The 26,657-nt window shown below is 51.0% G+C and overlaps 1 protein-coding gene across 2 annotated transcripts in view; it reads right to left on the minus strand.

Annotated features, from left to right (window-relative positions):
• csrnp3 (cysteine-serine-rich nuclear protein 3) overlaps positions 1-26,437 on the minus strand; it is a 367,963-nt gene extending 341,526 nt beyond the window's left edge. For both annotated transcript variants that reach the window (XM_085986454.1, XM_085986453.1), the window contains exon 1: positions 26,010-26,437. The gene's annotated coding sequence lies outside the window, so the exon portion shown is untranslated. The remainder of the gene's footprint in view (positions 1-26,009) is intronic.
• Between the last annotated feature and the right edge of the window lie 220 nt (positions 26,438-26,657).

Genomic DNA, 26,657 nt, shown 5'->3' on the forward strand with positions numbered 1-26,657 from the left:
CGAGAGAGGGTGGGGGGAGGGGAGCGAGAGAGGGTGGGGGGAGGGGAGCGAGAGAGGGTGGGGGGAGGGGAGCGAGAGAGGGTGGGGGGAGGGGAGCGAGAGAGGGTGGGGGGAGGGGAGCGAGAGAGGGTGGGGGGAGGGGAGCGAGAGAGGGTGGGGGGAGGGGAGCGAGAGAGGGTGGGGGGAGGGGAGCGAGAGAGGGTGGGGGGAGGGGAGCGAGAGGGTGGGGGAGGGGAGCGAGAGGGTGGGGGGAGGGGAGCGAGAGAGGGTGGGGGGAGGGGAGCAAGAGAGGGTGGGGGGAGGGGAGCGAGAGAGGGTGGGGGAGGAGGGAGGGAGAGAGGGTGGGGGGAGGAGGGAGGGAGGAGAGGGTGGGGGGAGGAGGGAGGGAGAGGGGGAGGGAGAGTAAAGCAGGGAGAGACGGGGAGGGAGAGAGAGAGGGTGAGGGAGGGAGAGACGGGGGAGGGAGAGAAAGGGTGAGGGAGGGAAAGAGTGAGGGGGTGGGACAGGGAGGGAAAGAGTGAGGGGGTGGGACAGGGAGGGAGAGCTTACCTTCTTCCTTCCTTCGCAGGAGTCCATCGGGCCACCTTCCCCCCACAGTCGCTCTCTCTCTTCCCCCCCAGTCGCTCTCTCTTCCCCCCCAGTCGCTCTCTCTCTTCCCCCCCAGTCGCTCTCTCTCTTCCCCCCAGTCGCTCTCTCTCTTCCCAGTCGCTCTCTCTCTTCCCCCCCAGTCGCTCTCTCTCTTCCCCCCCAGTCGCTCTCTCTCTTCCCCCCAGTCGCTCTCTCTCTTCCCCCCGTCGCTCTCTCTTCCCCCCGTCGCTCTCTCTTTTCCCCCCCAGTCGCTCTCTCTCTTCCCCCCCAGTCGCTCTCTCTCTTCCCCCCCCCAGTCGCTCTCTCTCTTCCCCCCCCAGTCGCTCTCTCTCTCTTCCCCCCCCAGTCGCTCTCTCTCTCTCTCTCTTCCCCCACCCCCCCCCAGTCGCTCTCTCTCTCTCTTCCCCCACCCCCCCCCCCCCAGTCGCTCTCTCTCTCTCTTCCAACAACAACATGCCCTCGAAAAATCCTCGGCACCGCCGGGCACTCCAGCTAGTATAGCTATAAAACAGCATATTTTTTCTAACCCTGTGTGAGCAATGCCATGGGAGATCTTCTAGTGTATATATGATGAGTGAAGAATTTGCTTTAATCTTCCATTTCGAATACTGTACATTATATTTTCAGGAGATTGGTTTAAGGACAGAAAACAGCGAGTTGTGGTAAATGGCTGTTTTTCAGACTGGAAGATGGTAGACAGTGGTGTTCCCCAAGGGTCAGTGCTGGGGCTTCTGCTTTTTTTGATATATATTATAGATATAAATGACCTGGATATTGCAATACAAAGTAGTATTTCTAAATTTGCCAATGACACCAAACTTGGGGGTATGGCAAACAGTGAGGATGATACCAATCGACTACAACAGGACATAGAAAGGCTAGCAGAATGGGCAGACAAGTGGCAGATGGAATTTAATACAGAGAAGTGTGAGGTGATGCATTTTGGCAGAAGGAACAGGGAGAGGCAATATACACTTAATGACACAGTTTTAAAGCGTGTGGAAGGACAGAGGGACCTGGAAGTTAATGTGCATAGGTCCCTGAAGGTGGCAGGACATACTGAGAGAGTGGTTAGCAAAGCATATGGGATCTTGGGTTTCATAAATAAGGTACTGAGTACGAAAGTAGAGAAGTTATGTTGGAGATTTATAAAGTGCTGGTTAGGCCACAACTGGAGTATTGCGTTCAGTTCTGGTCACCACACTTTATGAAGGATGTGAAGGCCCTTGAGAGGGTGCAGAGGAGACTTACCAGAATGGTTCCGGGGCTGGGGGATCTTAGCTACAAGGACAGGTTGGAGAAGCTGGATTTGTTTTCACTGAGCAAAGGAGGTTGAGGGGTGATTTGATAGAGGTGTACAAGATTATGACGGGTTTGGATAGGCTAGACGGGGAAAGGCTGTTCCCACTAGTTGATGGTACAAGGAGTAGGGGACACAGATTTAAGGTTTTGGGCAAGAGATACAGGGTGGACATGAGGGAGTGCTGAGGACCTGGAAATTGCTGCCAACGGAAGTGGTGGAAGCAGACACACTCAATGTTTTCAAGGGGAGACTGGATAAGCACCCAAGGGAAATAAAGTTGCAGGGCAACGGGGATAGAGCGGTGGAATGGAACTGACTGGATTGCTCTACAGAGAGCCGGCATGGACTTGATGAGCCAAATGGCTTCCTTCTGTGCCGTTATGACTAAGGGCTTGATTTTGTTACTGGGGCGGGCTGGGTTCGTGTAATCCGCTTTTCGTGTTAGCCACCCGATTCTAAATCGATGTGGGAGAATGAAGCGATTTTAACTTAAGTGGGCAATTGAGTTCCAGCGTATGGGAACCCATGGCCCAATTAGTTTTTTCAGTCTGAAACTCGCCTCCGATGACGTCATCATTGCTGCTGCATTTAAGGTCTGCAACAAGGCTTGCTTCTTCTGCAGACTGCCAACTGTTTGGCCTTTCATGTTAGAGGGACCTGGAGACAGAATGACCAGCGAGAGACCTAGGTCTGCACCCAGGTTTGATGACGTTGCCCCGCAAGCTTTAGTGGAGGGAGCAAGAGACATTAAAGACGTGCTCTTCCCTTCTTCAGGGAGGAAGAAGCCTCTCCAGCAGACCAAGGCTGTGTGGAACCAGGTGGCCCAGGAGGTCAACTCTTTTTCGATAACCCGCAGAACCTGGCTTCAGTGCAGGAAGAGGTTTCATGACCTTCTGCGCACTGGAAAAGTGAGTATGACTTTCCCATTACCCTCAATCTGATCCCCATTGCCTTTCCTCACCAGTACTCAGCTTTAGCAATCTCTTCCTCCACATCCCACTTGACACTGACATCCATGCACCCTTACCCATTCCCTCTCTCTCTATGGTCACATTCACCTAACTATTCAACTATGCAGCCCTCACACTCCCTATCACTGTGATGCCATGAAAACAACTTACAACACACAGGAAGGGCCCTTGGTCTTGCCACCTCACTCCATCTTTGTCTCCTTCTAAGCATCTATGCTATGGATTCTCTACACTCACTCCTTCATTTTCACTCAAACTCCACTTGTCTCCCTCATTGCAGGAAAAGAGAGCTCACAATAAGAGGGAAAGAGCGAGGACAGGAGGAGGGCCACCCTCAGTAGCCCAGCTCACCCCCTGGGAGGAGGCGGTCCTGGAGATCGTGGGAGAGGAGGACGATGCGCATGTGGGGGACGGACAGACGGGTGCATCACAGCAATAGTTTTCCATCTCTCTCATTGACATTGCATGAGTCGCTGATAATGATTCTGAAGCTCTAACAGACGGACTTATGATCATCTGCAATATACAATGTGCATGTAACCTTGGCATCACATCTCTGACTCTTTCCTTTACTCCCCCACAGGACCATCGAGAGCCCCCGTCCCCACTAGCTAGGAGGAAGAGCCTGAGCATCCAGACTCCTCAGAGGAAGCTGCAACCTCTGAGGGCGTAGCGTCAGCAGAATTCAGCGCACCCAGCACCAGCGCAGAGACTCACACATCGGTGAGACCTTCGCGCGATAGAGTAGTTTTGTCACCTGGTGTATCACAGCTCACAAGTGAGCATCAGCAGATGATGGAGACAGGGACAGCAGTGGAGAGTCCTCGTCGGAGGGCGCAGGCCTCTGCCAGCTCAGCTCAGCTGCATGTCGACCCTCTGCCTCTGGGTCCATCCATAAGATCAGCGGTGCTGGAACTCCAGGAACAGATGCAGGAGTCTCTAGCAGGTTTTGTCTCCCGGGTCGCTGCGAGTGTGGAGCGAATGGAGGAGTCCATTGCGAACATGAGCAGAGCCTTTGTGGAGTCATTGGCGCATGAACGCATCACCATGGAAAGGATGGCAACCTCCATGGAGGTGATAAGTTGCCAGATTGCAGAAAACATGGTGAGTGTTCTGGATAGAATGACATCTCTGGAGGAGCGATGGTCATCTATTGAACAGAGAAACCAGACCTTCATGGAAGTCCTTCAGAGTAGGACTGCCAGTGCAGATATGGGTCTCCATGGCCCTACTGATGTGCAGCAAGGTGCTCTCAAGCCACTTGCAAGCGCTGAGGGGGACCTGACCCACGAGAGGGAAGTTGGTGGCAGACATCAAAGAAGTGGGGGCTCCTCTCCAAGCGCTCACACTTCCATGCCACTGCAGAGCCCTCGGTAAGAGCCCCACCAGAGTCCACACCCAACTGAGATCGGCGTCTCAACCCCTGCACAGCTGCAGGAGCAGCAGACTGTTGCCGAGCCCTCACAGGCTCGCAACCCCAGAGGACGCCCGCCAATGGTGTCGAGACAAGAGCAGCAAGAAAGTGAGCAAGGGGCCTCCACATCTGCTGAAGCCACAGGGGAAGCACCACGTAGGAGCACGGGTAAGAGAAAGATACTGCACAAATAGTCACAAGGGTAGTCACTTGGGTGAAATTTGATGTTTAATGTTATAAAGCCATCAGTTACTGTAAATAAAAAATCTGATGGCTACTGCTGCAGTTGTGGTGTGTGTCATTTCGCTAATGGGACTTCCACATTGAGGGCTTAGGATTAATTGGTATATGCCTCAGTTGAGGAAGCGCTCAGTGAAGGTGGCGAGAAGGGTTTCCCAGGAGGTCACATTGGAGATGGGTGTCAGGCTCCAAACTTCCACAGCTGTGGTTATGCCTTCTAAAGTTCCCCCAGGCCTGAGACTACAAAGTCCTGCCACCTGCAAATGAAGACTGATCAAATATCCTATTTAATGTTGGAGCTGCAGCTGATAGTCAGCAATCCAATTGTGCTCCCACCAGGTTTCACCATCGTGTTTCAGAGCAGGCGTGCTTCACGTCAGAAAAGGGTTAAAATCACCAAGGCCTTTCAAACTGGGATAATAGAGGCAATTTAATGCTCGTTAAGGGCCTATCCCGCCTCTTGGAGGTGGGACGGAGACGGGAGCAGTAAACACGATTTCTTGAAAATTGCTTGGAGGCGGGATGGAGGCGGGGTTGGGCCCGCCCGCCCGCCAGCCACTTTTTGCAATTTTAACACCCCACACGCCTCCATTCCCTCCTCCACGGCCCTGTGAAATTCGAGCCCTATGACTCTATGAGATATAAGGGTTGATTTTAGCCCTCAGCAGGAGCTGATTGTAATCTCACACGGGAGTGTGAGTTGGAGACCGGCAGATTTTAACTGCTGGGCTTTATTTGAATGCCACCAGTCAGCTGCTTGGCTGTTTCTGGAGGAAAGTGGCAGCTGGCTCGCAGGGAGGGTGACGATTGGACGACCGAGAGGCCGCCCTCTGGCATCAGTAGACGGCTGGCAGCAGCAAGGTATATCCAAGAGGTGGGGTGGGGGGAGGAGTGAAATGTTGTGCAGTGGGCAAAAATTCTCATCATGGGACCCTGATTTGCATTTATCAATGAGGCTCCCACTGGAGTCCAGCAGCAGCCTCATCTGCCACCAAAACCAGCACGTTGAAATCGTAGATATGTGGGAATGGAGCGGCTGCATTTTAACTGCATGCCCGCTCCTTTACCACTGATTGAGAGAGTAAAAGTCACCCTTGTATACAGCAACAGTGCATTCACCTTCCACAAGTTTAACATCAAACAAAACTACTTTGCAATAATATATAGTGTTACACACAGCACAGAAACAGGCCATTTGGCCCAACTGTTCTATGCCAGCGCTTATGCTCCACACAAGCCTCCTCCCATCCCTCTTCATCAAACCCCATCAGCATATCCTTCTATTCCTTTCTCCCTCATGTGCTTATCTAGCTTTGCCTTAACTCCCTGTGGTAGCACGTTCCACATTCAGAAGTTTCTCCTGAATTTCCTGTTGGATTTATTGGTGACTGTCTTATATTTATAACTCCTAGTTTTGGTTTCCCCCACAAGTGGAAACGTTTTCTTTACATCTACCCCATCAAACCTTTTCATAATCTTAAAGACATCTATCAGGTAACCCCTCAGCCTTCTCTTTTCTGGAGAAGAGAACCTCAGCCTGTTCAGCCTTTCCTGATAAGTTCTGGTGTCATCCTTGTGAATCTTTTTGCACCGTCTCCAGCGCCTCTATATCCTTTTTATAATGAGACTAGAACTGTACACAGTACTCCAAGTGTGGTTTAACCAAGGTACTATACAAGTTGAATGTAACTTCTCTGCTTTTTAACTCTATCCCTCTAGAAATTAACCCCAGTGCTTGCTTGGTTTGGTTTTATTATGGCCTTATTAACCTGTGTCATTACTTTTAGTGATTGGTGTATCTGTACCCCTAGATCCCTTTGCTCCTCTACCCCATTTAGACTCTTATTAACCAAGCAATATGTGGCCTCCTTATTCTTCCTACCAAAATGCACCACCTCACACTTGTCTATATTGAAATTAATTTGCTAATTACTCGCCCATTTTGTAAGTTTATTAATGCCTTCTTGTATTTTGTCACATTCTTCCTCAGCATTTATACCCCCCAATTTGGTGTTGTCCACAAATTTTGAAATTGTACTTCCGATTCCTGAGTCCAAATCATTAATGTAAATTGTGAACAACAGTGGTCCCACCACCGATCCCTATGGAACACCACTTCCCACCTTTTGCCAGTCTGAGTAGCTACCCTTAACCCCTACTCTCTGGTTTCCATTTTGTAGCCAGCTTTCCATCAATTACCATCGTGTCATGACTCCACATGCTCTGACCTTACTTATGAATCTACTATTCTGTAGCTTATCAAAGGCCTTTTGAAAATCCAAATATATTACATCTACTGCATTACCCTCTTTGTTATTTCTTCAAAGAATTCAAAAAGGTTGGTCAAGCATTACCTTCCTTTTTGAAATCCGTGCTGACTACTCTATTATATTTTTGGTTTCTAGATGTTTTTCATTACATCTTTAAGTAAAGATTCCATTATCTTTCCTACCACCAATGTTAAGCTAACTGGTCTATAGTTCCCTGCACTTGTTCTATCTCCCTTTTTAAATATAGGAATAGCATTAGCTGTCCACCAGTCCTCTGGCACTATTCCCTCTTCTAATGAATTTTCATATATATGTAATTGTATCGCTGCCATCTCTTCACTAACTTCTTTTAATATGCGGGATGCAATCCATCCAAATCAGGGGTTTTATCCTCTCTAATTTTGATTATTTCATCAATTATTTCCCCCCTTTTTATCTTAAATGTCATTATATCTTTTTTGATCTCTTCCTCTGGTAAACACGGAGGCAAAGTAACTATTCAATATTTCTGCCATTTTGTTGTCATTACCTGTGAGTTTATCTTGTGCATCCCTTAGTGGGCCTGTCCCTATCCTGATTTTTCTTGTTATTTCTGTGTCTGTAGAATATTTTACTTTTTTTTATATTCCTTGATAATTTAATCTCATAGTTCCTCTGCTTTCCAATTTTTTTTTACTTCTTTCCTAATCTCTTTGTATTCCTTTTTGTCATCCTCTCCTTTATTGTCTACTAGCTGGGGGTGCCCGGCGGTGCCGAGGCTTTTTTGAGGGCATGTTGTTGTTGGAAGAGAGAGAGGGCAGCACGGTGGCATAGTGGTTACCACTGTTGCCTCACAGCGCCAGGGACCCGGGTTCGAATCCGGCCTCGGGCGACTGTCTGTGTGGAGTTTGCACATTCTCCCCGTGTTTGCGTGGGTTTCCTCCCACAGTCCAAAGATGTGCGGGTTAGGTTGATTGGGCGTGTGAGAGAGAGAGAAGAGAGAGATTGGGAGCGTGAGAGAGAGAGATTGGTAGTGTGAGAGAGAGAGAGAGAGAGATTGGGAGAGAGAGAGAGAGAGATTGGGAGTGTGAGAGGGACTGGGAGTGTGAGAGAGACTGGGAGTGTGGGAGTGAGAGAGACTGGGAGTGTGGGAGTGAGAGAGAGAGAGAATGGGAGTGTGTGAGAGAGAGAGAAAGTGGGAGTGTGTGAGAGAGAGAGAGTGGGAGTGTGCGAGAGAGAGAGAGAGATTGTGAGAGAGAGAGAGATTGAGAGAGAGAGAGATTGGGAGTGTGAGAGAGAGAGAGGGAAGGAGAGAGAGAGAGATTGGGAGTGTGAGAGAGAGAGATTGGGAGTGTGAGAGAGAGAGAGATTGGGAGTGTGAGAGAGAGAGAGATTGGGAGTGTGAGAGAGAGAGAGATTGGGAGTGTGAGAGAGAGAGAGATTGGGAGTGTGAGAGATTGAGAGAGAGAGATTGGGAGTGTGAGAGAGAGACTGGGCCGCCGCGGCCGCTCACCTGATGGCTTTGGGTCGGGCTCTCGGGCGGGGCTTTTGACGCCGCGGGGAGGTTTTGTGCGCGGCAGCTCCCGCACGGCCCGCCGCCCCTGGTGGCTATGGGTCCGGCTCTGGGGCGGGGCTGTTGACGCCGCGGGGAGGTTTTGTGCGCGGCAGCTCCCGGCACGGCCCGCCGCGGCCGGTGACCTGGTGGCTTTGGGTCGGGCTCTGGGGCGGGGCTGTTGACGCCGCGGGGAAGTTTTGTGCGCGGCGGCTCCCGCCACGGCCCGCAACTCAAAGCCCAGGCTTCCCGGGCTGCTAGGCCGCGCCCGGCGCCGGCACAGCCACTCGAAATGGCCGTCAAAGTAGGCGAGCCTCCGGGCGAAGGGCAGGGGATCACTTCATTTCCTACTGTTGCTAAATACAATTTAAAACTCTAATAAATTGTTATTTTCCTTAGTTCCCTAACACACAGAAAGTGTGGGAAAAAAATCGTGAAGAATCAAGATGGCGGCCACTCACCTCGGTTCAGAATGATAAGGCCCGCCCACACATGCACCGATTGGTCAACCGTCAGGTCACTGAACTGTAGGATTGGTCAATCGTCAAGTCACTCAACACTCAACTGTAGGATGGCTCGCCCGCACGCGCAATGAACCCGCCCCCGTGACGCACCGATTGGTCAACTGTCGATCAACTGTCAGGTCGCTCGACCGCACGATTGGTCAACCTTCACGTCACTCAATGCTAATGAGCAAATGAGCGGAACTTTTCCCATTTAATGAGCGGAATTTTGAACGTTTTTTGGATACTGTGGGCACGATTTTTGTCTGACAGAAAAGTAAATACGCCTATGACCGGTCCGTAATCGTAAGCTTTCTTTTGATGTGACGCGCGTGTAGGTACGCTCTATAACTTTCGAACGTATAGAGAATGGACAGACAGACAGACAGAAAGACAGACAGACAGACAGAGGTCTTTGATATATATATATATATAGATGTACTTAGTGCATGCCTTTTTCTTTAGTTTTGATTTTGACCTTATCTCTTTATTCATCCATGGTGTTTCATTATTGGTTAGTTTGTTCTTGTTTTTTAGCAGAATATATTTCTCCTGAACTCTATTGATCACCTTTTTAAATATTTCTCACTGCTGTTCCAGCTCTTTGTCAATAATGCCCAACATGTGCACAAATCGGGTGCCAAGGCCCCAATGACTCCAAAGTCAAGCAGAGCGAGACTTTCTCATTCAGCTTTCTTCGAGTGTCTGGTTGGGCCCACTGGCATATTCAGACTGCATTTACACTGTAACTGCAGCATTGGTACAAAGCCAAACCACATTCACATTGATTCTACAGCTTGAGTGCACAATGCACCTGAAAAGAATGCAGTTATGAAACCAACCTCTCACTTTAATCTTTAGTAGGCTAGGTCCCATATAAGTATTTAATCTCATAATTGGAGCATGATTCTAAGAGTCTCGACCAAAATATCAAGGTACTGTATAACTGAATATGATTAGAATGATTTCATTCAAAGAATTATATTGTAATGTTATCTTATTGTTTACATTTCTACAATTCTGCTTTATATGGGCCACTGGAAAATTCTAGGAAATCAGTTTTGGACAGTTATATCAATAAAGATGTGCATTTTGAAATTTGAAAAATGTATCAGTACCTCAAGGGTTAAGTACTACAGCTGGTTTATGCACACTGCATTTGAAACTGTTAGAACTACAGTACATTTTTAAGATTCTAAGAATATATATGCAAATATGAGGAGGAAGCTAATATAAATGTTATGACACTAAACAATGAAGGCATTTTGAAACTAGATCTTTGTCTACCAAACAAAGTAAAACAATAAAAGATTTGGATATGTAAATAAAATAAGATATCATAGATGGATATATATAAAACATATGCTAATGTTACCAACTGTACTGTACAAGTTTAAATCTATTGGTGTTAGTTTATATTTGTTAGATAGATGACATGATAGATGCCACTTAATTACATACTGCATTGACCTACAACCTGACTGACAAGGAGGGGTGACATTCCAGGCCAACAATGTTAAGGATAAGCTTCATTCACATTACAAACATTTCGTCAACATACTAAAGTTTTTAAATAATTTGAATCCAAAATGATAGGGAAGCAATTTTCATCCTGAGCCAAGTTACTATAAGAACATTATTAGAGTGCTGTTGAATGCTAGTGCAGAGTGAATCGACACATTGACCTTGTTCAAACGATACCATGGTGAAATATGTGGAATGAAAACAGAGAGGCAATAGGATAAAGCTCTGATTCAGCCAACTTCCAATTACAAATCAAATATCCTGGTTGCAAAGTCAAGAAAATTGACTCCGAAAATTATTTTTCCCAACGCAGTACTGTAATCAGTTTGTCTGAACAATTGGTTATATGAACAGTGCAGTGGTTGGAAAAATTACAAGAATTTATCAGTCATGTGTTTACAAAGATTTTCTCAGCAATTACCTGCAGATTATTTTTCAGTAAATCAACAGTAATTATGTGGCAATTATTAAACCTCCACAATGAGCATCACACAAACACAGCACAATTTCTGGCTATGCACTCGTATCACATTGCATCCACACAAACAAAATATTTAAATATATATGGTAAATAATAACTGTAATGGAGGAGTGACAAGATTTAAAAACTTGTTTTTTTCATGGCACTTCACTCTTAAGTTTTAGCCCACTGTTTCAAGCTCTCCCTCTAGCTTTATATATTCTCAAAATGATGTGACGATTTTTACATATTATAAGGTTGGGTAAATTTGCCTTTATCCTATTATATGGTTTGTCTTGGACATGACACCTTTTGCTTTGTGCTTTAGTTCAGAACTGTTTGATTTAAAGTTCCTAGAAAGATTATGGCCTGAATTTTCTTCACGCAGGTGGGTTGGGGGGCGGCAACGGGGATCGCAGGTGGAGGTGTCGGGGTGGTTGACAACGGGGATCGCAGGTGGAGGGGTCAGAGTGGTTGGCAACGGGGATCGCAGGTGGAGGTGTCGGGGTGGTTGACACCGGGGATCGCAGGTGGAGGGGTCAGAGTGGTTGGCAACGGGGATCGCAGGTGGAGGTGTCGGGGTGGTTGGCAACGGGGATCGCAGGTGGAGGGGTCAGAGTGGTTGGCAACGGGGATCGCAGGTGGAGGGGTCGGGGTGGTTGACAACGGGGATCGCAGGTGGAGGGGTCAGAGTGGTTGGCAACGGGGATCGCAGATGGAGAGGTCGGGGTGGTTGGCAACGGGGATCGCAGGTGGAGGGGTCAGAGTGGTTGGCAACGGGGATCGCAGATGGAGAGGTCGGGGTGGTTGGCAACGGGGATCGCAGGTGGAGGGGTCAGAGTGGTTGACAACGGGGATCACCGGTGGAGGGGTCGGGGTGGTTGGCAACGGGGATCGCAGGTGGAGAGGTCGGGGTGGTTGGCAACGGGGATCACCGGTGGAGGGGTCGGGGTGGTTGGCAACGGGGATCGCAGGTGGAGGGGTCAGGGTGGTTGACAACGGGGATCGCAGGTGGAGGGGTCGGGGTGGTTGGCAACGGGGATCGCAGGTGGAGGGGTCGGGGTGGTTGGCAACGGGGATCGCAGATGGAGGGGTCAGAGTGGTTGGCAACGGGGATCGCAGATGGAGAGGTCGGGGTGGTTGACAACGGGGATCGCAGGTGGAGGTGTCGGGGTGGTTGGCAACGGGGATCGCAGGTGGAGGGGTCGGGGTGGTTGGCAACGGGGATCACAGGTGGAGGGGTCGGGGTGGTTGGCAACGGGGATCGCAGGTGGAGGGGTCAGAGTGGTTGGCAACGGGGATCGCAGATGGAGAGGTCGGGGTGGTTGACAACGGGGATCGCAGGTGGAGGTGTCGGGGTGGTTGGCAACGGGGATCGCAGGTGGAGGGGTCGGGGTGGTTGGCAACGGGGATCACAGGTGGAGGGGTCGGGGTGGTTGACAACGGGGATCGCAGGTGGAGGGGTCAGAGTGGTTGGCAACGGGGATCGCAGGTGGAGAGGTCGGGGTGGTTGACAACGGGGATCGCAGGTGGAGGGGTCGGGGTGGTTGGCAACGGGGATCGCAGGTGGAGGGGTCGGGGTGGTTGGCAACGGGGATCGCAGGTGGAGGGGTCAGAGTGGTTGGCAACGGGGATCGCAGGTGGAGGGGTCGGGGTGGTTGGCAACGGGGATCGCAGGTGGAGGTGTCGGGGTGGTTGGCAACGGGGATCGCAGGTGGAGGGGTCAGAGTGGTTGGCAACGGGGATCGCAGGTGGAGGGGTCGGGGTGGTTGGCAACGGGGATCGCAGGTGGAGGGGTCGGGGTGGTTGACAACGGGGATCGCAGGTGGAGGGGTCAGAGTGGTTGGCAACGGGGATCACAGGTGGAGAGGTCGGGGTGGTTGGCAACGGGGATCGCAGGTGGAGGGGTCAGAGTGGTTGGCAACGGGGATCGCAGATGGAGAGGTCGGGGTGGTTGGCAACGGGGATCGCAGGTGGAGGGGTCAGAGTGGTTGACAACGGGGATCGCAGGTGGAGAGGTCAGGGTGGTTGGCAACGGGGATCGCAGGTGGAGGGGTCGGGGTGGTTGGCAACGGGGATCACCGGTGGAGGGGTCGGGGTGGTTGGCAACGGGGATCGCAGGTGGAGAGGTCGGGGTGGTTGGCAACGGGGATCACCGGTGGAGGGGTCGGGGTGGTTGGCAACGGGGATCGCAGGTGGAGGGGTCAGGGTGGTTGACAACGGGGATCGCAGGTGGAGGGGTCAGAGTGGTTGGCAACGGGGATCGCAGATGGAGAGGTCGGGGTGGTTGACAACGGGGATCGCAGGTGGAGGTGTCGGGGTGGTTGGCAACGGGGATCGCAGGTGGAGGGGTCGGGGTGGTTGGCAACGGGGATCACAGGTGGAGGGGTCGGGGTGGTTGACAACGGGGATCGCAGGTGGAGGGGTCGGGGTGGTTGGCAACGGGGATCGCAGGTGGAGGGGTCGGGGTGGTTGGCAACGGGGATCGCAGGTGGAGGGGTCAGAGTGGTTGGCAACGGGGATCGCAGGTGGAGGGGTCGGGGTGGTTGGCAACGGGGATCGCAGGTGGAGGTGTCGGGGTGGTTGGCAACGGGGATCGCAGGTGGAGGGGTCAGAGTGGTTGGCAACGGGGATCGCAGGTGGAGGGGTCGGGGTGGTTGGCAACGGGGATCGCAGGTGGAGGGGTCGGGGTGGTTGACAACGGGGATCGCAGGTGGAGGGGTCAGAGTGGTTGGCAACGGGGATCACAGGTGGAGAGGTCGGGGTGGTTGACAACGGGGATCACAGGTGGAGGGGTCAGAGTGGTTGGCAACGGGGATCACAGGTGGAGAGGTCGGGGTGGTTGACAACGGGGATCGCAGGTGGAGGGGTCGGGGTGGTTGGCAACGGGGATCGCAGGTGGAGGGGTCGGGGTGGTTGACAACGGGGATCGCAGGTGGAGGGGTCAGAGTGGTTGGCAACGGGGATCGCAGGTGGAGAGGTCGGGGTGGTTGACAACGGGGATCACAGGTGGAGAGGTCGGGGTGGTTGACAACGGGGATCGCAGGTGGAGAGGTCGGGGTGGTTGACAACGGGGATCGCAGGTGGAGGGGTCGGGGTGGTTGACAACGGGGATCACAGGTGGAGGGGTCGGGGTGGTTGGCAACGGGGATCGCAGGTGGAGAGGTCGGGGTGGTTGACAACGGGGATCGCAGGTGGAGAGGTCGGGGTGGTTGACAACGGGGATCGCAGGTGGAGAGGTCGGGGTGGTTGACAACGGGGATCGCAGGTGGAGAGGTCGGGGTGGTTGACAACGGGGATCGCAGGTGGAGGGGTCAGGGTGGTTGGCAACGGGGATCGCAGGTGGAGGGGTCGGGGTGGTTGGCAACGGGGATCGCAGGTGGAGGGGTCGGGGTGGTTGACAACGGGGATCACAGGTGGAGAGGTCGGGGTGGTTGACAACGGGGATCGCAGGTGGAGGGGTCGGGGTGGTTGGCAACGGGGATCGCAGGTGGAGGGGTCGGGGTGGTTGACAACGGGGATCGCAGGTGCAGGGGTCGGGGTGGTTGGCAACGGGGATCGCAGGTGGAGGGGTCGGGGTGGTTGACAACGGGGATCGCAGGTGGAGAGGTCGGGGTGGTTGGCAACGGGGATCGCAGGTGGAGGGGTCGGGGTGGTTGGCAACGGGGATCACAGGTGGAGGGGTCAGAGTGGTTGACAACGGGGATCGCAGGTGGAGGGGTCGGGGTGGTTGGCAACGGGGATCGCAGGTGGAGGGGTCAGAGTGGTTGACAACGGGGATCGCAGGTGGAGGGGTCGGGGTGGTTGGCAACGGGGATCGCAGGTGGAGGTGTCGGGGTGGTTGGCAACGGGGATCGCAGGTGGAGGGGTCGGGGTGGTTGGCAACGGGGATCGCAGGTGGAGAGGTCGGGGTGGTTGGCAACGGGGATCGCAGGTGGAGGTGTCGGGGTGGTTGGCAACGGGGATCACAGGTGGAGAGGTCGGGGTGGTTGACAACGGGGATCGCAGGTGGAGGGGTCGGGGTGGTTGGCAACGGGGATCGCAGGTGGAGGGGTCAGAGTGGTTGACAACGGGGATCGCAGGTGGAGGGGTCGGGGTGGTTGGCAACGGGGATCGCAGGTGGAGGTGTCGGGGTGGTTGGCAACGGGGATCGCAGGTGGAGGTGTCGGGGTGGTTGGCAACGGGGATCGCAGGTGGAGGTGTCGGGGTGGTTGGCAACGGGGATCGCAGGTGGAGGGGTCGGGGTGGTTGACAACGGGGATCGCAGGTGGAGGGGTCGGGGTGGTTGGCAACGGGGATCGCAGGTGGAGGTGTCGGGGTGGTTGGCAACGGGGATCGCAGGTGGAGAGGTCGGGGTGGTTGGCAACGGGGATCGCAGGTGGAGGGGTCAGAGTGGTTGGCAACGGGGATCGCAGGTGGAGGGGTCGGGGTGGTTGGCAACGGGGATCGCAGGTGGAGAGGTCGGAGTGGTTGGCAACGGGGATCGCAGGTGGAGGGGTCAGAGTGGTTGGCAACGGGGATCGCAGGTGGAGGGGTCGGGGTGGTTGGCAACGGGGATCGCAGGTGGAGGTGTCGGGGTGGTTGGCAACGGGGATCGCAGGTGGAGGGGTCGGGGTGGTTGGCAACGGGGATCGCAGGTGGAGGTGTCGGGGTGGTTGGCAACGGGGATCGCAGGTGGAGAGGTCGGGGTGGTTGGCAACGGGGATCGCAGGTGGAGAGGTCGGGGTGGTTGACAACGGGGATCACAGGTGGAGGGGTCGGGGTGGTTGGCAACGGGGATCGCAGGTGGAGGGGTCGGGGTGGTTGGCAACGGGGATCGCAGGTGGAGGGGTCAGAGTGGTTGGCAACGGGGATCGCAGGTGGAGGGGTCGGGGTGGTTGGCAACGGGGATCGCAGGTGGAGGGGTCGGGGTGGTTGGCAACGGGGATCGCAGGTGGAGAGGTCGGGGTGGTTGACAACGGGGATCGCAGGTGGAGGGGTCAGAGTGGTTGGCAACGGGGATCGCAGGTGGAGGTGTCGGGGTGGTTGGCAACGGGGATCGCAGGTGGAGGGGTCAGAGTGGTTGGCAACGGGGATCGCAGGTGGAGGGGTCAGAGTGGTTGACAACGGGGATCGCAGGTGGAGGGGTCAGGGTGGTTGACAACGGGGATCGCAGGTGGAGGGGTCGGAGTGGTTGGCAACGGGGATCGCAGGTGGAGGGGTCGGAGTGGTTGACAACGGGGATCGCAGGTGGAGGGGTCGGGGTGGTTGACAACGGGGATCGCAGGTGGAGGGGTCGGGGTGGTTGACAACGGGGATCGCAGGTGGAGGGGTCGGGGTGGTTGGCAACGGGGATCGCAGGTGGAGGGGTCAGAGTGGTTGACAACGGGGATCGCAGGTGGAGGGGTCGGGGTGGTTGGCAACGGGGATCGCAGGTGGAGAGGTCGGGGTGGTTGACAACGGGGATCGCAGGTGGAGGGGTCGGGGTGGTTGACAACGGGGATCGCAGGTGGAGAGGTCAGGGTGGTTGGCAACGGGGATCGCAGGTGGAGGGGTCAGAGTGGTTGGCAACGGGGATCGCAGGTGGAGGGGTCAGAGTGGTTGACAACGGGGATCGCAGGTGGAGGGGTCGGGGTGGTTGGCAACGGGGATCGCAGGTGGAGAGGTCGGGGTGGTTGACAACGGGGATCGCAGGTGGAGGGGTCGGGGTGGTTGACAACGGGGATCGCAGGTGGAGAGGTCAGGGTGGTTGGCAACGGGGATCGCAGGTGGAGGGGTCGGGGTGGTTGGCAACGGGGATCGCAGGTGGAGAGGTCGGGGTGGTTGACAACGGGGATCGCAGGTGGAGGGGTCAGAGTGGTTGGCAACGGGGATCGCAGGTGGAGGGGTCGGGGTGGTTGACAACGGGGATCGCAGGTGGAGGGGTCGGGGTGGTTGGCAACGGGGATCGCAGGTGGAGAGGTCGGGGTGGTTGGCAACGGGGATCGCAGGTGGAGGGGTCGGGGTGGTTGGCAACGGGGATCGCAGGTGGAGGGGTCGGGGTGGTTGGCAACGGGGATCGCAGGTGGAGTGGTCGGGGTGGTTGGCAACGGGGATCGCAGGTGGAGGGGTCAGAGTGGTTGACAACGGGGATCGCAGGTGGAGGGGTCAGAGTGGTTGGCAACGGGGATCGCAGGTGGAGGGGTCGGGGTGGTTGACAACGGGGATCGCAGGTGGAGGGGTCAGAGTGGTTGGCAACGGGGATCGCAGGTGGAGGGGTCAGAGTGGTTGGCAACGGGGATCGCAGGTGGAGGGGTCGGGGTGGTTGACAACGGGGATCGCAGGTGGAGGGGTCGGGGTGGTTGGCAATGGGGATCGCAGGTGGAGAGGTCGGGGTGGTTGGCAACGGGGATCGCAGGTGGAGAGGTCGGGGTGGTTGGCAACGGGGATCGCAGGTGGAGGGGTCAGAGTGGTTGGCAACGGGGATCGCAGGTGGAGGGGTCAGAGTGGTTGGCAACGGGGATCGCAGGTGGAGGGGTCGGGGTGGTTGACAACGGGGATCGCAGGTGGAGGGGTCGGGGTGGTTGGCAACGGGGATCGCAGGTGGAGAGGTCGGGGTGGTTGGCAACGGGGATCGCAGATGGAGAGGTCGGGGTGGTTGGCAACGGGGATCGCAGGTGGAGGGGTCAGAGTGGTTGGCAACGGGGATCGCAGGTGGAGGTGTCGGGGTGGTTGGCAACGGGGATCACAGGTGGAGGGGTCGGAGTGGTTGGCAACGGGGATCACAGGTGGAGGGGTCAGGGTGGTTGGCAACGGGGATCGCAGGTGGAGAGGTCGGGATGGTTGGCAACGGGGATCGCAGGTGGAGATGTCAGTATGGTTGGCAACGGGGATCGCAGGTGGAGATGTCAGTATGGTTGGCAACGGAGATCGCAGGTGGAGGGGTCGGGGTGGTTGGCAACGGGGATCACCGGTGGAGGGGTCAGAGTGGTTGGCAACGGGGATCGCAGGTGGAGGTGTCGGGGTGGTTGGCAACGGGGATCGCAGGTGGAGGGGTCGGGGTAGTTGGCAACGGGGATCGCAGGTGGAGAGGTCAGGGTGGTTGGCAACGGGGATCGCAGGTGGAGAGGTCAGAGTGGTTGGCAACGGGGATCGCAGGTGGAGATGTCAGTATGGTTGGCAACGGGGATCGCAGGTGGAGGGGTCGGGGTGGTTGGCAACGGGGATCGCAGGTGGAGATGTCAGTATGGTTGGCAACGGGGATCGCAGGTGGAGGGGTCGGGGTGGTTGGCAACGGGGATCGCAGGTGGAGGGGTCAGAGTGGTTGGCAACGGGGATCGCAGGTGGAGAGGTCGGGGTGGTTGGCAACGGGGATCACCGGTGGAGGGGTCGGGGTGGTTGGCAACGGGGATCACCGGTGGAGGGGTCGGGGTGGTTGGCAACGGGGATCGCAGGTGGCGGGGTCGGGGTGGTTGGCAACGGGGATCGCAGGTGGAGGGGTCGGCATTGGGGATCACGGGGGGGGGGAGGGGTCGACGCGGGGGGGAGGGGTCAATGCGGGGGGTGGGGGGTCGGCCGGGGGGGGGGGGGGGGGCGCGTGGGGGAGAGAGGATAAAGGCCGGCCACCGGAGGGTTATGGCCGGCCTCAGCATCGTCGGTGGGGTGGGGGGGGAAGGCCTCATGGTGGGGATTGGAGGCCTCGTGAGGGGGGTCTCTGATCGTGGGGGGTAGGTTAGGGAGGGACCCTGGATCCAGGAGTTAGGTATAAAGCCACTTACCTTCTGGATGCAGCAGTCCCCGCCTCGGTTTAACTGCTGGGTTTCATAAATTGTGTGAAGCCCGTCCACGTGCAGTTAAAAACAAAATGGAGAGGAAAAAAAGAGGCTCCAGCCTCATACAATATTTAAATTGATGTACCGCCCCCTGGGAGCGGGTTTGTCACCCGCCCTGCGTCTCGCCTCCGTTAAAACCGGAAGGGGGCAGGTTGGAGGCAGGATCTGGTCGGGAATTTCAGTTTAAATAATTTAACTGCTCCCACGCTTCAAACCCAACCGTTTTTTTTCGGGGAAAATTCCGGCCTATGAGTTTGCAATTGACATTAACTAGATGCTAGCACGGCTACAGTTTTAAAAAGAATACTGAGATATAGCAGCTTTTTTTTAAAAAATATACCTTCTTACAACAATAAATCTGTAAAGACAGTTTTTTAAAAACACAAATCTGCTCAAGGTTACTTTAAAACAGAAGCCAAATTACAGATGGACGGACAATGGCAATACACACTTTACCAGAGGAAGACTTAGTAAAGCAACACTAGCTTGGCAGGTAGGTACAAGAAAGATTGCTTAATTAAAGAGCTTTACAACTTTCATTAATCGGAACAGAATATTGCTGAAACTCTTTGAAGTCTAAATTGATTTTGTACATCATGGCTGGAGTTTAGCGCCCAGCATTGAGCTTAATGCTGGCCAGGACACCAAAGTAAATGTGATCTCTTATCCATGGCATATTACAGTTCAGTCCCTTGTTTTAAATACGTTTTTCAGCAGTCACATTTAGAATATAAAAATGGCTATAACAACAAGCAGTCCTATAAAACAATGGAGAACAGAAATAGAACTCAAAATGAAAGGACAAAAGCGAGAAAAAGGGATGGACACAACTAGAGGTCAAATAAAGAGGTGACATAAGGTTTGCAGAATTTATGAAACAAGAAACAATTCGGGGGTAAAAGGTTGGAGCTATTTATAAAATAATGTAAAAAAATCAAACCTATGTGGGTACTAAAGGTGCATGACTCCATCAGATTTTACACCCCCCCCCCCATGTGACATATTCAGAACTGGACAAAAAAATTTGCGAAAAAATAACCTGTGTCATTTTGAAAATTTTAGATTTTGAAATGTAGTAATATTTTCAGTATAGTTTCATTAATCATGCCTGCCTAGGCACATGCACAAAAGCCTAACCATCTTGGGGGCCATACATAAGACAGCTGACTGAGGAGACCAGGTATTGTCAGGAATCATCTTTCACAAACACTTCCACTCCTCAATTAGCTCTGATGTAAAGGTAGTTTTTCTTCCACGGCACTAGGCCAGGCACAACCTACTGAACCATGAATAAAATGCTACTGGTTTTTATTACAATCATTAAAACGGATTTTTTTTTTGCAACAGCACATTTTATGACTACGCCTGAGAATTTTTTTTTTTTTTTTTTTTAAATGGTGGGGTCATGCAACTTTAATTCAGGTTAGCTGTATCCACTTAACATGCTTTTCAATATGAAGCAGACACGAACAAAAAAATAGGATGATCTGTATAGAACGGAGTTGGAATTTGTTTGACATTCTACTAATAAGAAATGGGTTATAATATGGACAGGTGCATACAAAGAATGAAAAAAGATACTGATTTCTGAAGGATTTAAAAGTACTGAAACGTTGGTAGAGATAATCATTTACCCTGAGAACAGCTGAAAAAACATTCTCTACCAGAAGCCACTTAGCATCATGGTTCAAATTTAAACCAATACTGATTTGATGGCAAGAAATGTGAGCTATTTGATAAGCCTGACCCTCATCTGTTATTTAACTGACACAGCACCTGTAGTTGAAAAGCATTTTGGGAGATATCTTTCCCGTTATACCATGAAGCAATGCAGTGAATCAATCATCAGTTACATATTCATAACTCGTCAACCGTCAAACTCCGAGTGCAGTACTGTACTTGCCACAATGTTCAAGCCAGTCAGAAAATTCCTGACATTTTTCTTCACTCTCCTGGGAAATGTCAGTTGTTAAAAGGTTCTCATCTTGGAAGTGATCACACATTAGGACTATTCTTTATGATCATCTTAGAAGCGTTGTACTCGTTAAGCAATCTGCCGTACTACTTCCATAACATGACATGCTCGTTAGTCTTCAACAGAATTTGCAGCATTACATTTACATGAAATTTTACAGCATATTTTTATTTCCCTTTTTACTACTTTAACAATACTGCTGGCTTCACTGTGCCTGCACTTCATAATGTATACAAAATGTCTCTGCACACTTCTTGCCTGCATGATTGAATAAAATGGCTCATCCAGAAGATGTAAACCTGACCTCATTAATTAGCACGCATTGAAAGCTTTTCCCATCTGTACCGCGTGTACTCTTCACAGACCAATCAATCACAGCTTTTTGCAAAGAATTACTTGAACAGCTGAAGAAGAATGGCAATGTGTGTATAGACGTCCTGCTGGCATTATTGGAGGTTTTCAAATTTGGCAGAGCAGAGACTCTGCAGTTAATCAGGCTTCACACAGCCTAAATCCTGAGCATAATAGTGGGATGGGCAAGCAGCAGTACATTTACTAAAAAGAGGTTAATGGTAACAGACATTACAAGAAGCCAAACATTTAATCCTCTGAGCATTAAAGGAAGCATTTCTGCCATCACTTTCTAAATGTGACAAGTCCCACTGTGACATCAGCATTTGAATTTGGCAGTGGAGCTTTAACACACCAGAATTGTTCACCAATCCACATCTATAGATATATACAGTGCGAATATGCTCAAACAAACAAGAAACATCCCTTTAACAATTAGCAATATTTCGTATTGTTATTTATAAAAGCTAAAACATCAAGAGTCTTATTTGGCCCTGATCTGAGATTTCATTCCCATATTCTCCCCATCACAAAGAGCGCCTACTTGCACCTCCGTAGCACTGTCTGTCTCCCTCCCTGCCTCAGTTTATCTGCTTTTGTTACCTCCAGACACGACTATGCCAATACTCTCCTGGCCAACCTCCTATCTCCCACCCCACCACCCCCCATACATTTGAGCTCATCCAAAGCTCTGCTGCCTGTATCCTAACCTGCACTACATTGCATTCACAGATCACGCCTACGCTCGCTACGCCTACACATTGGCTCCTGGTTCACCAAACAATTTTAAAATTCTCATCCTCATGTTGAAATCCCTCCATGCCCCCGTCCCTCCCTATCTTTGTAACCTTCTTCAGCCCTACAACCTTCCAAGAGCACTGCGTTCCTCCAACTCTGGCTTCTTGTGCTTTGTCTTCAGCTACCTGAGACCCAGATTTTGGCTTTCCCTCCCTAAACCTCTCCCACCTCCTTCTGAAACTCCTTAAAACCTACTTTTTTGACCAAGCTTTTAGTCACCCATCCTAATATCTCCTTCTTTGGTTTGGTGTCAAGCTCTGCATGCCTTCAAAATGGAGCTGAACCGATTCTTAGCTGGGACAGAGATCACATCTTATTAAAAGTAAGTGGTTTAACAGTTAATGTATGCATGGTCATGTGATCTCCTGGACAGGTTTTGATCGCCTGAAGGGATCGGAGAGGAATTTTACAGATTTATTTTCCCTTTTTGGCCTTATGCACCATGACCTGGTTTTTTGCTTCTCCCAGGAGGTTACATGGCTGCTGGGAGGTAGGAAGTATCTAGTCATGATGCTGGTCTTTTCCTGCCCATCATTTTTGTATGTTCATAAATTCCCCACACTAAAGTTTATTGGAAAAAGATTTCTTCTCACTACTATATTGTCAGCTGCAGACAACCAGCAACCCTAACGTGGTGAACAGCCATGGACTGAAAAACGCAAGGTCAAATCATCAGCCTTTACTGTCATTTGCGCCATGTCACCACTGAGCAACGAATAACTTTTGGGCTTTCATGAGGCAGGGAGCAAAATTGGATTGGAGAGGTCATGGGGAGGAATGCTGTTGGCAACATTCACAAAAGCAAAACAGCCTATTCAGATTCCTGACCAGAAAGGTATAATGGTGGCAAATATAAAGGCCTAGAAATTCGGTGGGCTGTGCCACCAGTTAGCGCCTAAAGAGGGCACTCAGTGGCTTTAGCGCCACTGGCCACGCCTCCCGTGATATTTAGCTGGGGCGCTAATGGCGGCGTTAGCCTGTTGCGCTGCGCCGCCACCGATGACATCATCAGTGTGTGCAGCGCCCCGCTACCGCCCCGATCTCAATATTCGGTAGCGCCCGCCTCTGTAGCGCCGTTCGCAAATCGTGCCCGGTTCATGGGGCCTACCTGTGGCGGCAGTGGCGCAAATTAAGTTGGAGGTGCGGGGCGGCCGTTTTTTCGGCGGCCGCCTGCCAGCACCTCCGTCCCCGGTCTCCTGATCTCCCCCCGCGGCAGTGCTGGCTGTTTTCCGAGAGCCCGGCACTTCTCCTCGGTGCCAGGCTCTTTTGCCGGCACTCGCGATCTCCGATTGCGCTGGTGCAGGCCCCTCCCCCTTAAGAATGGGAGGAAGACCTGCAGTACCGCAGCGCGCCGTGCCGCAGCGTGGCGCTGCGGCACGTTGCGCTGCGATATTCAGTTTCAGCGCCCTAAGAGGGACGCGGAGCACCTCGAGCCTCGCCCCGTGTCCCTCGAGGGGCACTCAAGCTGAATTTCCGGTGGTCGCAACTGCTCCGATCGCTGCGCTAAATCCGGCGCCCAGGCGAGCTTGGCGCCCCGTTTGCGGCTCCACCCAATTTCTCCCCCAAAGTCTTTTAAGCTATTGTTAAGGGATTGAGAGCAAGTGAGGAATCCATTTTGTATTAAATCCTAGACTAAAAGCCTGCAGAACTTTGCTGACAGTGACCGTCTTCACAGAGGTCACAAACAACCTGATCTCGAGGTTAAGCACATTGATTAGGATATTTAATTCTGAACTGTCTCACAAGTTCATACATGCTTAGAGACTAACTTATCTGTGGTACAACCATAATAGTGTATAATATATCCTTTGCTTAACCTAGGTACCAGCAATTTCTGTTAGCTTCTGAGACCAAAGATGATTGATGTTTAGATAGCCTGGAACTTCTTGGTAACAGCTGGTACAGAGTTTATAAAGGTTATGGAATGTGTGTGTAGTAATATGTAAAAATAATATAAAAAGGGCGAGAGTAGAACACAGATTTAGAAGATGAAACAGAAAGAAGAGATCTAGAAAGTTGAGCACAATGACTGTAACGAGTGATCTTCTGTAGTGTAGCATTAATGTTTTCTAGTATGTTGTTGTGAGTATGTTCATGTAATCCTTAATAAACTTGTAGGTGTTTGACTCCTGCGTCTAAACCTCTAATTTCTGGTACATAGACAGGGTCTGCAGCCTGTCTATCCTTACACTATAATGGTTAGGCATTACTCAAATTAGTTGTTTGATAACATTGCTAATGGTACATTTACTTCATATAAAAGTGCAAATTAAAGATCTTAATTAAAAACATTAACAAAATGACAACTACCTGATGCAAACATTCTGTTAGCAAAGTTACTGATAAACAATGCTCAAAAAGTTCTCCAATAAAATATAAACAACAGTAATTCTGAAATTAAGGAACAAATGCAAACTTTAAAAAAAATGTGACAAGAGATGGTGAGCACAAATATTAAGATGAGGCTTCAAGCCTGTGATTTCCTGCACGATAAGTTCCTGATCTCCACTAAGTTATCAAGAGAAGGCATTGCGCAGAGCCGGGCATCTCCCTACATTGAGGATGGAAATGAACAAGCAGGTCGCCCTCTTGCACTCATTCCAAAGGCAAGCTCAACAATTCAGGAGCATCACCATTAGGGGTCTGGAAAGAAATTAAAATACATTGCGTTTTGGATCCATATTTTGCTGCAATGCATTCTATGGGATAACCCACTCCACTGCTCATAATCATAATCAATGTATAGAAACTAGAACAATTACAACATTAATAACCATTATAATGTAGGTCAATTATCAGAACTTTTCTTTCAAACATTTATTATAACCAACATTAAATATAAGAAATATACCTACAGAAGCAAAACCTAAAGTCTAGACACTAAAACCTCAGAATCATTGGTCAGAAAATGTAAAATGTAATTGGCTCCATACCATGTTTAACTTCAGCTGACACAGAATGGTAGAAATGAAGGGCACTCTACCTAAAAAGATTAAGGAAGCTGGAGTATAAGTCAAAAGGCCCTCTGCTGATTTGAGGGCAACTAAATATTGCTACTAAAATTACTGCTTTTAAACTAACAGTGTGAGGAAATAAACTCCAAACTGTTAACTGCACTTCTGCCTCATTCTATATAATTCTTAAATGAACAGTAGTTGAGTATCATTATTTTTGAATATTTATCATTTGACTTAAATGATCTGAACAACCATACTTATCGCCTTTAAGTACATTTTTAAACTATAGAAATATTGACAACATTTCGTTAAAGTTGCGACTAATTTATTCTGACCACCAATCAACAGTATGCAGAAAGTACGGACAGTGAGGATGATCTACCAATGACATCTTGCCCCGGTCCTGTTTTTAACAAGAGACCATTTATGAAACAGGGATCTCAATTTTAAAACATTCCGCGTTATTGAACGGTCTAGACACCTTTTGGCTCAAGAATCGTAATGTCAGTGATCACTTTTTTTTAATGCTTCTCACTCTGGTCGCTGGCAAAAAGGTGTGGAACAGATAAAAAAAACTGCAGCATGTAAATAAAACTGCCGGCTAATTATATTACTGCAGCACCGAAATAAAAGCTGCATTATTAATAGAATATACGGCTCCAGACTGCAGGTTAGACAGTGTGTGAGGCTGATTTGGCTCGCTGCCTAAACTCAGGAAGCAAAGCGCACAAACCGATTACTCGCGCAATTTTAAATAAGCCTTAAACATCTTGCGCTTTCGATCCCGAAAACCCTGCCAACTATTGCTGAATTTTTTTAAAGAAAATATTTTCCAAACTCGTGCATTTTTGTCGCGACAGTACCTCGCAATGTTTATAAAGTCTAAAATAACACAAGAAAATATTTATTTAAAAGCAATGGGAAAATGTACGATCTGAGGTTGATCTATTTCCTAAAGCTCTAACTTTCACCCCCTTTGATTAATATCGCTTAACCTCCCCATCTCTTGTGAAAAGCAAGTTGATCAAATCGTATTGATAAAAAATAAAGCTAATTTGACTTGATCACTAATCATTTGGTGAACTGCTGTCTCTCCATCCACAGCAGTTTGACACACTCGCCAATGATCTACACACTCAAACCCGTGAGTTTCAATGGTTACTTTCATTCACGCCAGATGGCCAGATTGACAAGCCGTCTCAGAGTCACCGGCAAGACGCAGCCCCGGGACAAACAACCTTCATTCTCCTTAACATTCAAATGGCAGCGACCTAGAGCCTTGGCAAACATTTCAAGAAGATAAAAGTATTCAAGCCTAAATTGACATTACGTACTTTTGGTTTTCCCCCCTGTAGAAAATCCTGAAGATCAAATGTTGAATGGGGGCTTGGTCACGTCGTATAAGCAAGCCCGAGGCTTCCTAGCTGCTGATCCGAGCCTGCTTTTCACCCGATCTTTGCTTTTTGTTTATTTTTGTGCAGAAACATTAATTTGCAAAGCGTGACAGTTGCATTTTTAGTTCCTTGTCCTGCCGGACTTCGTTGTGTCCACATGAAGCGAGGCAAAGAAATAACGCAGCGAAACTGACACACAGTAATACCCAGCTGGAAATAGGAAAGATCTTCCGCCTCTCAATCGAAACAATGGAGCGGCTCTGCACCGGCAGAATGGCAACACGCTGTAACGTGACTTGCCAGAGCCAATCATACACGCATCCACTGAACTATATGGGAGTCATTTACATCGTCTACATGTGCACATTGCTTTTGTTGCTGAGATACACAGACTGCTGTGGAAAGAATAAGAGCAAAGCAAGAGCTATGCAGATGCAGCATGCACATCCACACAAGCCTGGAAAGCACAAAAGGCCTCTGCTTCAATGCATTTCGCATTATAATGAGATTATTATGTGGCCATTGTCCAGATTTTTCTCCCGGCTCTGCCAGTGACATTGCAGTCTGGTAAGAAAGCTGCTCTTGAGC

This window comes from Somniosus microcephalus, chromosome 4 (genome assembly GCF_052327205.1).
Source record: "Somniosus microcephalus isolate GS21.2 chromosome 4, FLI_Smic_1.0, whole genome shotgun sequence".
Lineage (NCBI taxonomy): Eukaryota > Metazoa > Chordata > Chondrichthyes > Squaliformes > Somniosidae > Somniosus > Somniosus microcephalus.